This window comes from Bombus impatiens, unplaced genomic scaffold, assembly GCF_000188095.3.
Source record: "Bombus impatiens unplaced genomic scaffold, BIMP_2.2 scf_0389, whole genome shotgun sequence".
In the NCBI taxonomy this organism is placed as follows: Eukaryota; Metazoa; Arthropoda; class Insecta; order Hymenoptera; family Apidae; genus Bombus; species Bombus impatiens.
The window spans coordinates 1205390-1219122 of NT_176808.1; the positions used below are offsets into that span (position 1 = coordinate 1205390).

The following is a 13733-nucleotide window of genomic DNA, read 5'->3' on the forward strand; positions in this document are numbered from 1 at the left end:
GGTCGCGTTCAAACGTGTTACGAATCCCTTATACGCGTATATACGAACAGTTTAAGGTGTTAAGTTACACGTGCCGGGCCCCTTGATAACCTTTATGGCGGGTGAAAGAGTTTTGCAGATGATGCTGCTCCTTCTTGCAGCCAACGTGTACCCATGGTCGAGCTTTGCTTGACTTTTTAACCCTCGGCCTCGCCTCGAACTGATACATCAGCCTTTTTTAAAGCGATCATTAGGAGCGTGGCTTCCTCGAACAAGCAAAAAACATAGCTTTCTCGAAGGCGACCGAAAGAAATTGCCGAATCTTATCGTTATCTGTGTTTGCTTAATTTTTTAAATAAAATCGTTCGATTAGCAAATTCAAGTTGGAAATAGACAATTTTTCGCGGTTTTAAACATTCTAAAACTTAAGGATAATTACCACGTAACAATTCTATATACACGTATATGTTACAGCGAAATGTTGCATTAATTTGTCTTTTACGTTTGGAACGTTTAATTTTCACTCAAATCCATGGGAGACATTTAGGGTGTATACGCAGGCAACAGTAATGTGAAACTGGTAGGTAAGCGTATAGTTCATTGTATGTATAATGTGTTGTTATAATCCAGACGTACGATCATTCGTACGAACATATATGAATTTAAGGTGTTACGTTACACGTGCCAGAGTCCGTTTATCGTAGATAAACCGTTTTGGCGTTGCTGCTGTTTGTCGTGATGAATGCTCCCGGTGCTGCTACTCATTATTTACACATGTGATATCTATACTCACGTAACAACTCTGAATTAATTCCTCCAAAACAATACAGAAATTCGTTTCATACGCCCTTTGTTGTAAATACAAAAACGCACCGTTTTACAGAAAATAATTCTCCAACTTGTCTTACTTATTTATTAGACTATCTCTTCGCTCTGTAGAGAATTTTGTTACAGCAATCGTAGTACAGAGTTCTTCGGTTTGAGTAAACATTCAGTGACGCGATATTCGATGATTTTTTGGTGAAGCCCTTTAACCATTGCGCGTATTAAATAAAAAATCAGTCTGTCGTAATTTTGTAGTTTGCTATACGTTTAGCAATTTACTTCCGCGTCTTTCTTCGCACATGCCACTGTTCCGCAACGTTCGGCAAAAATTCCGCGCGACGTTCTACGTATACAGCACATATAATAAAACCCAATCATCGACGAATGTGTTAAAATGTATATGAATGGAAAAATTTCGATTCAGATAGGTGCATAAAAATTCACTCGAGTGTAAGAGTAAAATGTACAATAGACGTTCGAACGATGCATCGGTATCGAGTGTCTACGCAAAAACGTAACTGCGAGTATGTACTTAAGAGGCGCGCACGCACCCATCTTCAGGTGTTAAGTTACCCCTGTTGGGTCCGGTTCGGTTGCTATCGCAGATAAAAGGTCGGTTTTACCGTGGCTGCCGCGGCGCGATGCTCGACGCGTAAACGTGCGTAACGGCCCGATGAGATACGCCGACCGTTAAACGCGCACACGATATCCAAATAAAATCAAAGAAGAGCCTATGCGAAATAAATATTAGGTAGACGATCGTTTGGGATAAGAGAGGCACGAAGGAGGGGCGGTCCGGGTGTAAGAGGCCTTCAGGTCGTGGCCGCGGGAGATACAAATGATATCGGCTCGAAAACCTGCTCGGAGCCACCTTGCCTCCTGGATAGATATACGCGATTCGTGCCTCCTTTGGATTCGTCGGTCGCGACTACGCGTGCAAACAGCCAAGAGTACTTTCAATCTTTCCGAAAAAGCTCGATAGGACGGGAAAGTTGTCGGTGATTGATCTCGCGCGGTTTAACCTTTGTATCCTGATATAGTACAGAGAAAAGCAGCGTGATTCGGGGAACGATCATTGAAATCTGTACAGATTACTGAATTCCAGGCCATTGTAACAACGCCCCGAGTTAATCTTCTCGTTGATCTTGCTGTTTGCGAGATAAACGAGTAACATTGCATCTGTTTAGGAAATAAAGGTTCGCTCGAAGAAACTTTAAATTCCGACTATTCGACTTTGACTATGTGAGAGTTGTTTAAAAAGGATCTTATCGGATCGTTGATTTGGAATTGCTAGAACTTAGGTATAACTTCAGCTGGTTATGAGTGTTAAAACGCGCGATAAAACATAACCGATATTACGATTCTTTTTCCTTTTTTATAAAAACTCTGATCTTACAATGAAATACTTTGAAACGGAGATATATGTAAATGTTCCGTCTAAATATCTCATATGTAAAATAGTCGAAGCACGATACGTTTTTAATTCATCTAATTTCCATCGCGTTTAATTCAAAGTACGTCACAAACGTTACATTACGGATACATACCTATAATTAGTTCTAATGTCCCGATCATATCATATCCTGCCCGACCGCTATTACGTAGCAAAGATGTAATTGAAGTAATTTAAACATCGTCAGGCGCTATTAAAGTAGCACGTATCGTCGGTAGGATCATCGACGACTGTCGTTAGGACACCTAAATGTTCAATTAGCACGTAAAACGTTAATTATGCGAATGGTGAAACAGCCAAAACATTCGTGCGATGAGCGATTTTAACGACTCTAATTAATAAATCCGCAACACCGGTGCGCGGATTGTTTATTCGTACGAGCGCTCGGTTAAATCTAAAGTGTCCGAGTTCTTGAAGCGTGCATAAGTCCGGACCCCACGCTGGCCTGGCCTCAACATTTTTTACCCCGTCCGGAGGAATAGGTGCACCGTACGGAGGAGCTCCAGTAACGATGGATTCGAACGAGCGTTCATTCCGCGCGATCAAACCGTTCGTATTGATCGCAATCTAGCGGTAAATTAATCCCTGATATTCACGAAGATCAAGGAAAAATATAAATCCTACGTTATCACCTCGTCGTGTCCCGTTCGAACTAATTTGTTAATGTAGCGCGAACGATAATGGTTTTTCATCGAATCTGATCTCAGGCTCGAGAGCGTTAAAACCAAAGTTTATCGATCTCGTTCCGTTGAAAAAGCAGTGCTTACGTGTGCCAGGTGCACGGTAATATACAATACTTTCGGCGTGATCGTGCGACGGTACGTGCACATAGCGAACTACGCCAGAGATCGATGTAACAGAAGGGCATGTATACCTACGGTAAGTAGATACGTATATACCTGCAGCCTCCAAATACACTTTATGAAATTCCATTTTATGGTATCTTGTCGGAGTCGGGGCCTTCGATTTGGTGCTAAGAACTGAAGCAACAGGTGCGACGCTCCAGCCTTTACGCCGTTACCCTCAGAAGCTCAGGTAGTACGTACGTTGTCGAGGCAAATCATTTTAAGAAATCTTTTATTCACCTTGTTCCTTCCGTTGTATAGCCGCGTGTATCTATTGTATTCCTCTATATACGATATATCTTATATAGTAATTTTATATATGACTGTCCTTACGTGCATAAAATTTCAAAAGTATCTCCAATTTATATATATAATAACTTTCTTCGGTGATTTAAAACCGACACAAAGATTCGACAAGTATATTGTAAAGTATCAGTAGTTCAACGATAGCCAATGAGAAACGAATTTGTTTATTTGATAAGTAGAGCTGATCTTTATTTGATCGTATTGTTTGGACGAGCTTGCGCGATGTCGTGGAGCCATCGCTATGGCTATGCTTCGGATCTTTTAAGCGGCAAGCAAACCACTCACGCAGCGCAGCGGACCGCGAAATCGACGCTCACATATGAACTTGGAACGAGAGAGTTTCCTTTTCTTCTCTTTTGCTTCTCTATCTTGACGTGGAAACGAAAGAACAACGAAAGAGCAACGAAAGAACGGATCGTGCACGATCTTTACCGCCAATTTTCCACATCCATTCGTACGCCTTTTCACCATTCTCTCTATCTCTTACAATTATTTTTTACGCAGACCGTTTCCTTGTATATCCTCCGTATACGTTAACAAAAATTATCCTCTTTTCTCAAAAATTTCCTCTTTGAAATATTATCGTCTAGAATATCATTGTACGATACTTTCCCGTATCGTTTATCATTGTTGGGCCGTCGACGATCCGTAAGACTTTAGATCGAGTTAATTTTAAAATACTTGCTAATTTATACTTTTGTTTTACGCGGCAAAAACACAAGTGACAATTATTACGCAAGATATAGGATATAGATTAAAATTAAATATTCTAAAATTCAATTCAAAAGCTGGTATCGTCTCTTATGTTCCAACGATAGTAATCAAGGGTTTCGGTTAATATCGTTGCGTATATGTCTGTGATCGTTTTCTTTTATCTTTTATATTTTAAAGAAACAGCTTTAATTAAAAATCTGCAGAAATAGTTGCCGATTAGGAATACACAGAGTGTTTGTAATTACGTATGACAGCACGGGGAACATCCGTGCTTCAGGAGGTGAAAAATTCATTGGGGGAGAAATTTTATCTGATCGAAACACGCCACAGTACTCGTGACACCCTTCTGGGGTTGCTCCGAACAAATTGCTTTCCCTCGGACCAATATGATTAATTAACATGGAAAACTAAATCGATATAATGGCGCGTATGCCAAGTACGAGCCGAGGAGAAATGTCAAAATTTTACTTTGGTCTAATTTCCTCATGCGAAGGTTATATAGAAAAACACCGCTATTTCCAAGTTGATTGAACGCGTTTAATTTTCCAGCAAATTTTTAATAAGTCGCTTTAATAACTTGCGAAAAGTATCTATCAAAATTGATGTCATTCGGCATACGATTGCATGTATTAATTTATATCAACTATATCTAAATCGTATCTCATTTGATAAATTAATCGATAGAATAGTATTGATATATAGCGTACATATAACAGTGGTGTCGATTCTATTACAAAAAAAAAAATAGTATGAAGACTGGCAGAGGTCGTGATCGAAGAGGAGCAGGCTCGTTCGAAAGACACGTATGCGAACGTTTCGTTCGAAAGAGGGAAGGGAAGGGAAGGGAAGATAGATTTATGCTGGATCGCCAGGCACCGCCGTGTTCGTGTCACCCCTGCAGGGAAGGGTGACTAAGAAGAAGGAGTGGAAAGCAAAGCAGGGTAGGGGGGCAAAGAGGGAGTTTTAATGTATGCCTACCGAGAGAGGCTATAAAAATCAATACCTCAAATTACCAGGCAGTACTTAATTTTCTTGGAGCAACCAGCCCCGGCACGCTGCCTCTCTGTAACTCCCCCTTTACCACCACCTCCCTCCTCTTTTCGCGAAACTCTGTTCCGTCGGCGGTGGATCGACCAACGAGACGGATTTCCCTGCATTCACGTGCATTTTACTTCCAGCAGGTCCTGCAATTACGCGACGCGGAAGTATTTTTAAATTTTAAAGGGAAGAATGCGGTATTAAAAATGCAGCAACGACGACAAGAGCCACTCTCTTTATCCTTCTCTCTTTACTCGTTTCGTTTTTCTTTCCTGTGCCCCCCCCCCCCCCCCCCCCCTCCACGCTCGTCTTAATCATTAAACCATGGAGAAGGGCGGGCCAGCAGCGGATCTGAATTACTTACAAATAAGTGCCGATCTCGGATGTTCTTAAACTCGTATTGAAAGCCAGAATTATCGGAGATACGAGTCGAGAGTGCTCTTGTGGCTTATTGAATTACAGAAATTAAAGTTCATTTGCGCCAGTGGAAAGATAACTTTTGATATTGGTTGGAAAATTACTCGTGTATAAACCGCTGAAAGGTTGTGCGTTTCCGTTCTCGTAATTCTTCGCGGCTCCTCTGAATATCGTGCTTTTTATAACGTACCGTCGTTGTTCCACGCGATCGATAAAATCTTCGTATCGATTTTAATAGAGCTATTACGTGCATGATTAAAGAAAAGAAAATAAATTAAATTACAAAAGCTCACGTATTTCGATCGATCGCTATTTATCATGTTTACTTTCGCACGGATCGGATATTCAACACGCAACACGTACGTCGCGTGATTTAACAGAGTGACGCTAATTAATTACCCTGGCGGAAAAGAAAATGGTATCTCGTAGGCCTCGACCCTTGAGTGGCAAGCAAGATTACGACTCAACTCTAGCGGAAGGGTTGAAGCCCTGCCGCTTGATTTTATTGTCCGCCTTCTCTCTCTCCTTTAACCACCCTCGATTCTAGCCACCGTCGCGTCGCGTCGTCCTGCTTTCCTTCCTGCCCGACCCGTCGTAGTCTTTCGTTTCTTTCCCTTGCTTTCCCTTTCGTCGAGCATACCGGTGGTTACCGATGGTAGAAAAATTTCTTCCGCGTACTCAGTTATGCCTTTTCGTGTACGATCGTGCGGTGATGTTAGCGTGCCAGTATCTGCGATCGACTGACCCGCGCAAGGCTGACCAGAAGAAAGTGTTTTTATACCAGAGGTCGATACGCGAGACGTTATTTTCCCTTCTATCGAACTTTTGCGTTCAACGCACGGGTTCTTAATCGAAGCTTATACAAGATGCTAATGCCTGATGTTAGGCGAGTAGATAATTTCTTCTGCAAAAGTAGATGAAAAAAGCGTACCTGCAGTAAAATTTTTCCGTTTGATGTTCAATTTTTATGCAAAAACACGTGCACTTACAACCGCGTTATATCTAAAATTTGATTTATCGGGCAGTACCGTATTTTATATTTCTTGATCTCCTGTACAATGTTTACAAAGTTATCTCAGAAAATACTGAGAGTCTCGATCAATTAATGCAAAGAGTTAATTACGCGTTTAAAAACATACGATCTTTGATCCCAGAGGGGACACGTATTAGCGAAAGTGTGTATATACGTATACGTAATTAATCTATAATTATACAAACCGTATAATTAATTTAGTACGTACGAATCGGATTTTTAGGCGAAGTCAGTGCTAAATCGTAGATCGTGTCGCGTCGTTCCAAGTAACGAAATACGAAACAGATCACGAAGGTACGATAATTTTTATCTTTAAAAAATTGAAAACCAAGTTCTCTTGCCTTCCTTCAGGCATTCGTAACGTTCCCCGATGAGTCGTAAAAGCGAAAATCATGCACGTCCTTGCTCGTCTATCCTTTTTCACGATCAGAATCACTCAACGTAAACGGTTCTCCTCGGTGCTCGACGAGTCAAAGAGCAAACGGACTGGTTGCGACGAGTAGTACATACAAGCTATAATCCTACAGCGTGAACTGACCACCGCTAGATTGTGCTGGTCATGGTTGTTTCGACTCTCTTCGTGTTCCCTCTTTTCTCAGAGTGGTCTCTTCTTTCGTGGATCGAAAAAGGATGAAAGAAAGACAGATAGGGAGACAGGGAGGGGTGCAGAGGTCAAGGGAGAGGTTGGGCGACCCGAGAAAAGAGGGAAAACGAGAACGAGGTCCGAGAGGGAAAGTTGCGAGGGTGGGTGATAAATTGATAGTGGACGTGCGCCACGCGCCCTTCCCTAGGCCAACAGACCGACAGACCAGCGGACCGAATGACACCCTCACCCCGATCAACTGCCCCCGACTGTTGATACTTTTCCTCGACTGGAATTAAATGATCATCGTGGTCGTTCAGTCACGTAAGCTATCACTCTGCTTCAGAGTCGGGACATTTGATAGAAAGCATCTAATTCGGTAGGGTCAATCCGTTTCCCTTCGCTTTTATAGCATTACGCTTGTACGATACAGGATTTTTTTCGCTTGCGTAGATTTAGACACGTTTGCCATTCATATGACTTCACATAGCTTTGATAAAAGCCACGAGCACGTGACGTCTCGAGATATTCGCAGACTCACAGATACATGGCATACTGTCAGTCGTATTTCCCGCGTGCAATTAAATGTATCGTTACCAAAAGGTATACACATATATACGTAGAAGTACAATGATGGCGGGAGGAAGACACGATAAGCAAAGCATATATTTGCTAATTTTCTGATTTCGATGTTACTTTATGATTAGACGGAAAGCTTTTGATATGACGCGATTAAACATGAAAAGAATCCGCGAGGTTCAAGATACGTAATAATAAAATAATAGGAGAAAATACGCAGATTCTTCGCAAACAATGTTTGTAAATCTATGTATACATATAGATATGTATATACGTGACGATGATTTCGTCCGGTATATAGATCGAACAATGAACGTTTTAAGATCGTTTAGAGGGTGGAAGGTTTTGCTTAATTGATTCTGGGAGGTGATAAAATAATGTAAGACGTGTTACGTGTAAAAGCGACGAAAGCTGAAGTTTCCAGTCAGTGAGAAAGGATGAGGTCGAACGGGTCGAAAGGAGAGAAAGTGGATGGTAAATCCGAAGCCAAGTTTCTGACCTTGTTCGGCTTATTTACATAAAGTATCCTTGAATAGACGTAACGTACATAAAGAAATAATCATGTTTAAATGTGAATGAGAATGCGAAGAAACGCAGTGTAATCGTTGTTGAATATCATCGTGATCGTCAGAACTGCATAAAAACTAAAACGATCGATTATCGTAATCGAATTACCTGTTCTCTTTAACGAATACTGTGAAAAAGTGAAATTTTTCACTCGCTGATCTAGATGTCGATGCGACGCTAAAACTTTAAGTAAAAAGAGAAAGAATGGAATAATTGCAGTTAATTGCTAATAAGTTTGTGCGACGGAAAGATGTTGGAATTTCATCTCGAAATTAAGATTAATAATCTGTGGAAGACGCAATGTTTGTGTTGAAATAATATTATGTGATATTTATTAAACAAAAATTACAGGAAATATAAGGGAGCGTTGTGGAATGTTGACAGTTGGCTAGTTATTCTCAGGCTAACCGACTTAGTGACCCATGACCCTTGAAAAGGTTTTGAAGCCCACTCTCTATGCAGTAAAGAGTGTGACCTGAGTAGATGTCTGTGTGACGTCACGTGCAACGGAACCTTGTAGCAGTTTCTCGATCGAAAGCGCTATGCCGTGCCCAATGTTCCATCCGTATCCTTACGCTTCTTCCGTCGAATTCTCGGAAGAGCATGCACGCGCCAGCCACCGCGGTACATCTCACGAACGTACGCTAGTAGGGTTATCGCTGGGCAACGAAGGGAAGGATCCGTTCGATCAACCACCTCATCTGTATGCGATTAATATCGTTGTATTCCAACAAAAGAAAATATATCGTTTATATTACAGGAGCGAAGAAAATTGCGAACAGATCTTTCACGTATTTTAGATTAGTTTCGAGTTTATCATATTAAAATAAATTTTTCGTAAATAAAATCAAAATTTTGTGATAGAATCAAATAATACGGCATATTCGATACAAACGCGCACTAGAGGAATTATTAATGTTATTGGGTAAATATATAACGACTCGACAAGTTTCAACGACGTATTTCCTTTCTTCTCGTCTTTTCCCAATCTGCCCGCCTGTCTTCCTCTCTCTCTCTATCTCTATCTCTATCTCTTCAAAAGGAACACGGATTAAGAAGGAATAAATACACAGAGGCAAAATATTGAACTCACCCGCTGCCAAGTAGCAACCGTAGGCTGGTCGGAGGAATGTCGGATGCGACCTCCGTTTTAATCAGTACGAATCCGAGTTATTAAAATTCCTGCAGAATTTTCGCGGTTGAATAGAGTGGGTGGCCGAGGAGCGGCGCGAAGGAGCGCGGCCCAGCCGCTGCGAAGGCAGGCAGCGTCTGAAAGAAAAAGAAGTTCATTCATTGCGATAGACGGAAGATATAGAGAGTAGAGTGGAGCCGAGGCTGCGTCGGACAGAATATCGGCAAACTAAAAACGTTAATTTATTCAATGGTAAAGGGGCACGAAGACACGAGAGTACTGCAGCCTAAGAGACGAGCCTGAGAACGAGGAAGAACATAGAGCGAGAAGGAACTCTGGAGGAAGGCTGATTGAGCAAGGACTTTCGGTAGGGTCGAACAGGGGCGAAAAGGGTGGTTTCACCGGAGAGGAACCGATGAGAAGGCGGGAGGGAGGGAGGAGGGTGAAGGGACTTTGGAGTCAAACGAAAGCCTCCGGCAGTTTTTCTACCAGCTCCGTTGGAACTCTTGAGTTTCGCAAGTTTTTTCTTTCTGATTTTTCTAATTAATTATCGGTATTGATTGGTTCTCGATTTGACTGTGGAACGCCTTTGGCTACAGAACGAAGAGATGGAAATGACCGCATAGAATAACCGTAAAAGAGAGGAGAAGCCAAGCGAATTAACTGTCCATAATTTGCCCCGAGTCGTGATTAAAGAGTGGCTTTACACTGAGAGCCGAGCGAAGGATTTTTCGATATCTATTCTTTGCTTTTTCTTCCATACTTTACGAAGAGCTACACCTTTGTGCCAAGTCTTCAGGCTCGTACGATTGTGTTTCCGTGTCGTAATTACGATACGCGTAAGTTACGCGCAATGTACACGAATCACGATTACGTAGAATATCGATTCGTAAATATATGACATAGTATAGCGTAAAATAATTTAATATAATCGATCATCGACACAAAAAAGTATAGGAAGGAGAACTTCTTTTCTAACTACGCTAAAATTTGCGATTTGTTTCCCTCGAGTTAAATCAAGAGTTACGTTAACTTCGAACGTAGGAAGGCAAAAGTTGTTTGAAATGCAGTCAGTGCATTGCAAAAAGGAAGATAGATTGCCTCGAATAGTTACCACAGGAAGAAACAAGAATAGAATAATGGTGGGGAAGAACGAGTTGAAAAATATTACGATTTGGGAAGAAATTGAAGTATTGAAATAAACACAGGTGTATCGTTTTGTGAGAATATCGATCGGGATATATTATCGATAATCGATACAAGCTTGTATGGTTAATAGAGAAATTATTTATTTCCGTGAAATCTTGTTCGGTTAAACTTGCATCGTGAGAACATTTGGAAAATGAGGTGCGCGAGAAAGGGGATAAAAAATGTTTGAAAAATCGAGCTGCAAGCTTCGTACGGAAGAATCGAATCGTACGAGACAAAAGGCGAAGAGAAGAGATTTCGGTGAAAGTAAGCCAACCCGTTCGGTTGGAAAGTAGAACAATTATTTCGACCCTCGAGAAGCCCTGTTTCGTCGTTCGCAGCCCGGGACAATGGCAAATAAAGCAAAATCCAGTGCAGCGCTGTCCGCAGAACCGACGATTAACCATTCACGACTTTTTCCTCAAATCCATCTAGCCACGAGTGCCAGTGGAAGTTTCTCGGAAGGTGGTCAGTACGTTGTAAGACGGAGGATTGATTGCCTCGGAGGTTTCACGATGAAGCGGCGGGAAGAGAGGACGAAGGGGGCGGGGGAAGAACCGCGAGCGAAAGCAAGAGAGACAACAACGGAGAGTTAAAGCGGACGAGTGTGGTGCAAGGTGAAGGAGAACGAGAAGGAGATAGGTAAAACGACGAAGGGGTGAGCCAAGGGGTGAACCGTGGGGCTGAGAATGCGGCCAAAGTACGTGAGCGGGGGGATGACTTGTGGTTGTGTGTCGCAAGATAGGGTTGCTATATATAGCGTGTGCTCTGTCCTACGTCCGTCGGTCCGTTCGTTTCTCGTCGTACCGTCCGTTCCTAACCGCTTCTCTCCTATCCTCTTGCTTGAAGGTCCTTTCCAAGACTGCCCTAGGAGAGGATGGACGAGGTGGTCGAGGGTGGCTTGCAGGGATGTTCTTGCACTTCGGACCGTTAGTTGTGTGCACTACCGTGCCGGTGAAATTGTGTGTGAACCCGCACGTGGCTTCACCTACGGTGTCACGGACGCGCGATCGTGTGTGCGAAGAACGAAATACTGGCCGAGGAATTACATACTATCGCACGAGTCTTGCCATTTATTTCGAATAAGAGCGTCAGCGAGGCTCGATCTATCAGGTGGCACGACCGTTCGAACGCCACGCACAACCGTTCCCCAGTGTCAACTATGCGCGTTACGCGTAGAACTAGTACGTAGTTACGCTTGTGCGACTTTGTTTCCATCTGACGAGGCTGTTAAAGGTTCGCGTGTCGACCTATGTAAAGCAGAATTTTAAAGCGTGCCCGTTCCACGATCGAACGATATAGAAGGATTCGAGTTGCTGAAGTTAGTACAATCGATGGTATCGAACGTGTAATCGTGCAACGATTTCGAACGACTTTGGCAACTTTTCTTCGAAATGAAAATAAACCGATCTTATTCTTAGATGTTCGGTCTCGCGCCTTCCACTCCTTTAAAGTGTTTTCCGTAAAGCTTCGCGAACAGCTGTTCTTCCATAGATATCGTTAGCCAAAACGAAAGTTAAAGTCGAGCGTTCGTTACGTAAATTCTTATCTACGGAGCAGCTTCCATTTCGCGTGTAGTCCTTATTGCGACTCTCGTTTTGTCTCCATTCGAACGACTACAGTTTATATTTATAAAGATTATATTTACGAAGAAAATGTAAGAAAAGCATCGTAGAGGCGTGCGTGCGTTCTGGGAAAATCTGCTAATTAGCCGCGGTCAACGAGGAAGTAAGTAAGAATTTGCAGAAACGGTGCCGGCGACTCGTAGAAAACATTTTGCCGGAACGAACTGTTGGTCGGGACGGGTACGATAGGATGTTCGTACGGGTTCGTAACGAATGGAAGTTCGCTTTATAGGATGACACCCGTTAAATGCCGTAGCTCGCTATAGGAACCATCGGACAAGGCACGTAAGGAACTCGGATATACGTGTACAGGGTCTTTTGCAACGTGTGTGCGCTCGCCCGCACGCATACCATCTTGCGCGAAATCTCACGACAAATACACACATGTGAGAAGCACAATAATTACTATAGGGGTAGTAAGGAGGGCACCCCGCGGGGTAGCTTGGCCAGCAATCGATATATACACACACGCATGGGGGACACGCGTACACATACATAGAGAAACCGGTAGGTGCCAGTGTGAACACACGCGGCAAGCGAGCGCGCACACCGTTACACGGTTTACATAAGTGAAGTTCCTTGGCCACCACCCTCAGTCACCACCTCTTATATACCCCCATCCAGCCAGTGCCACCCTCTCTATCCTCCCACGCTACCCTGGCCCTCTTCCTCCTGCTTTCTGCCCAAGCGTTTCTAATTTGCATTCCCCTCCGTTTGCACTCCTCACCCTTTCTCTCGCTTTCTCCTTCGCTCGTGCCAGCTTCTCTCGCTCCCTCTTTCACTTTCTCTCCTTCGCCTCCTCCTTCTTCTCATCCTACACCTTCGAGCCATCCACCCAACAACCCCGTTGTCCGTCTTGCGAGGTTTCACGCACACGCGTGTCTTTCGTCCGTGTAGCACGCATACGATGGGAAAGAGGAGGGTGAAGGGGCGAGACAAAGAGACCACCCTTAACTTCGGGCCAGGGAGTAAGACGGCCACGGAGTGTGGGTGTAAGGAGGATGAGGATCGGTCCAGGGCTGCTGCAGTTAGGTTAGGGCTGCCTGTACCTTCTTAATACCTTTCGTCGGGCTCGCTTGTATACCTATACGCTTTGGATCTTGATCGTTAAAGGTGCCGGGGCGATCCGTGTCTTATATAACTTCCATGGACACCCTTGATCTGTTCTAATCATATTTTCGTTGGAAAGATGATTTGCCCTTGGGGGAGTGTTCTGATTAGTCCGTGGGAAATGAAGATTGTATCGATAATTCTATCGGATGTATGGTGCGACTCAAGTTTGATTCGTTACGAAAACGGCTATGACGTTGCTCGTCACTTTGTAATTTTCGCAGCTCCGACTAATGAGTCGGCTTTGGGTAACCACCCAAATGGCAAAAACACGAAACAACTTTTCATTTTACAACGACGATCCGTTCCTTTTTTCCAATGTAAATTCTCCTTAATATA

At 43.1% G+C, this 13733-nt stretch overlaps 1 long non-coding RNA gene across 1 annotated transcript in view; it reads right to left on the bottom strand.

Moving 5' to 3' along the window:
- The window catches only part of LOC117151735, a 55970-nt gene extending 46367 nt beyond the window's left edge, over positions 1-9603 (bottom strand). The window contains exon 1 of the long non-coding RNA XR_004461842.1: positions 9433-9603. This is a non-coding gene — a long non-coding RNA (uncharacterized LOC117151735). The remainder of the gene's footprint in view (positions 1-9432) is intronic.
- Between the last annotated feature and the right edge of the window lie 4130 nt (positions 9604-13733).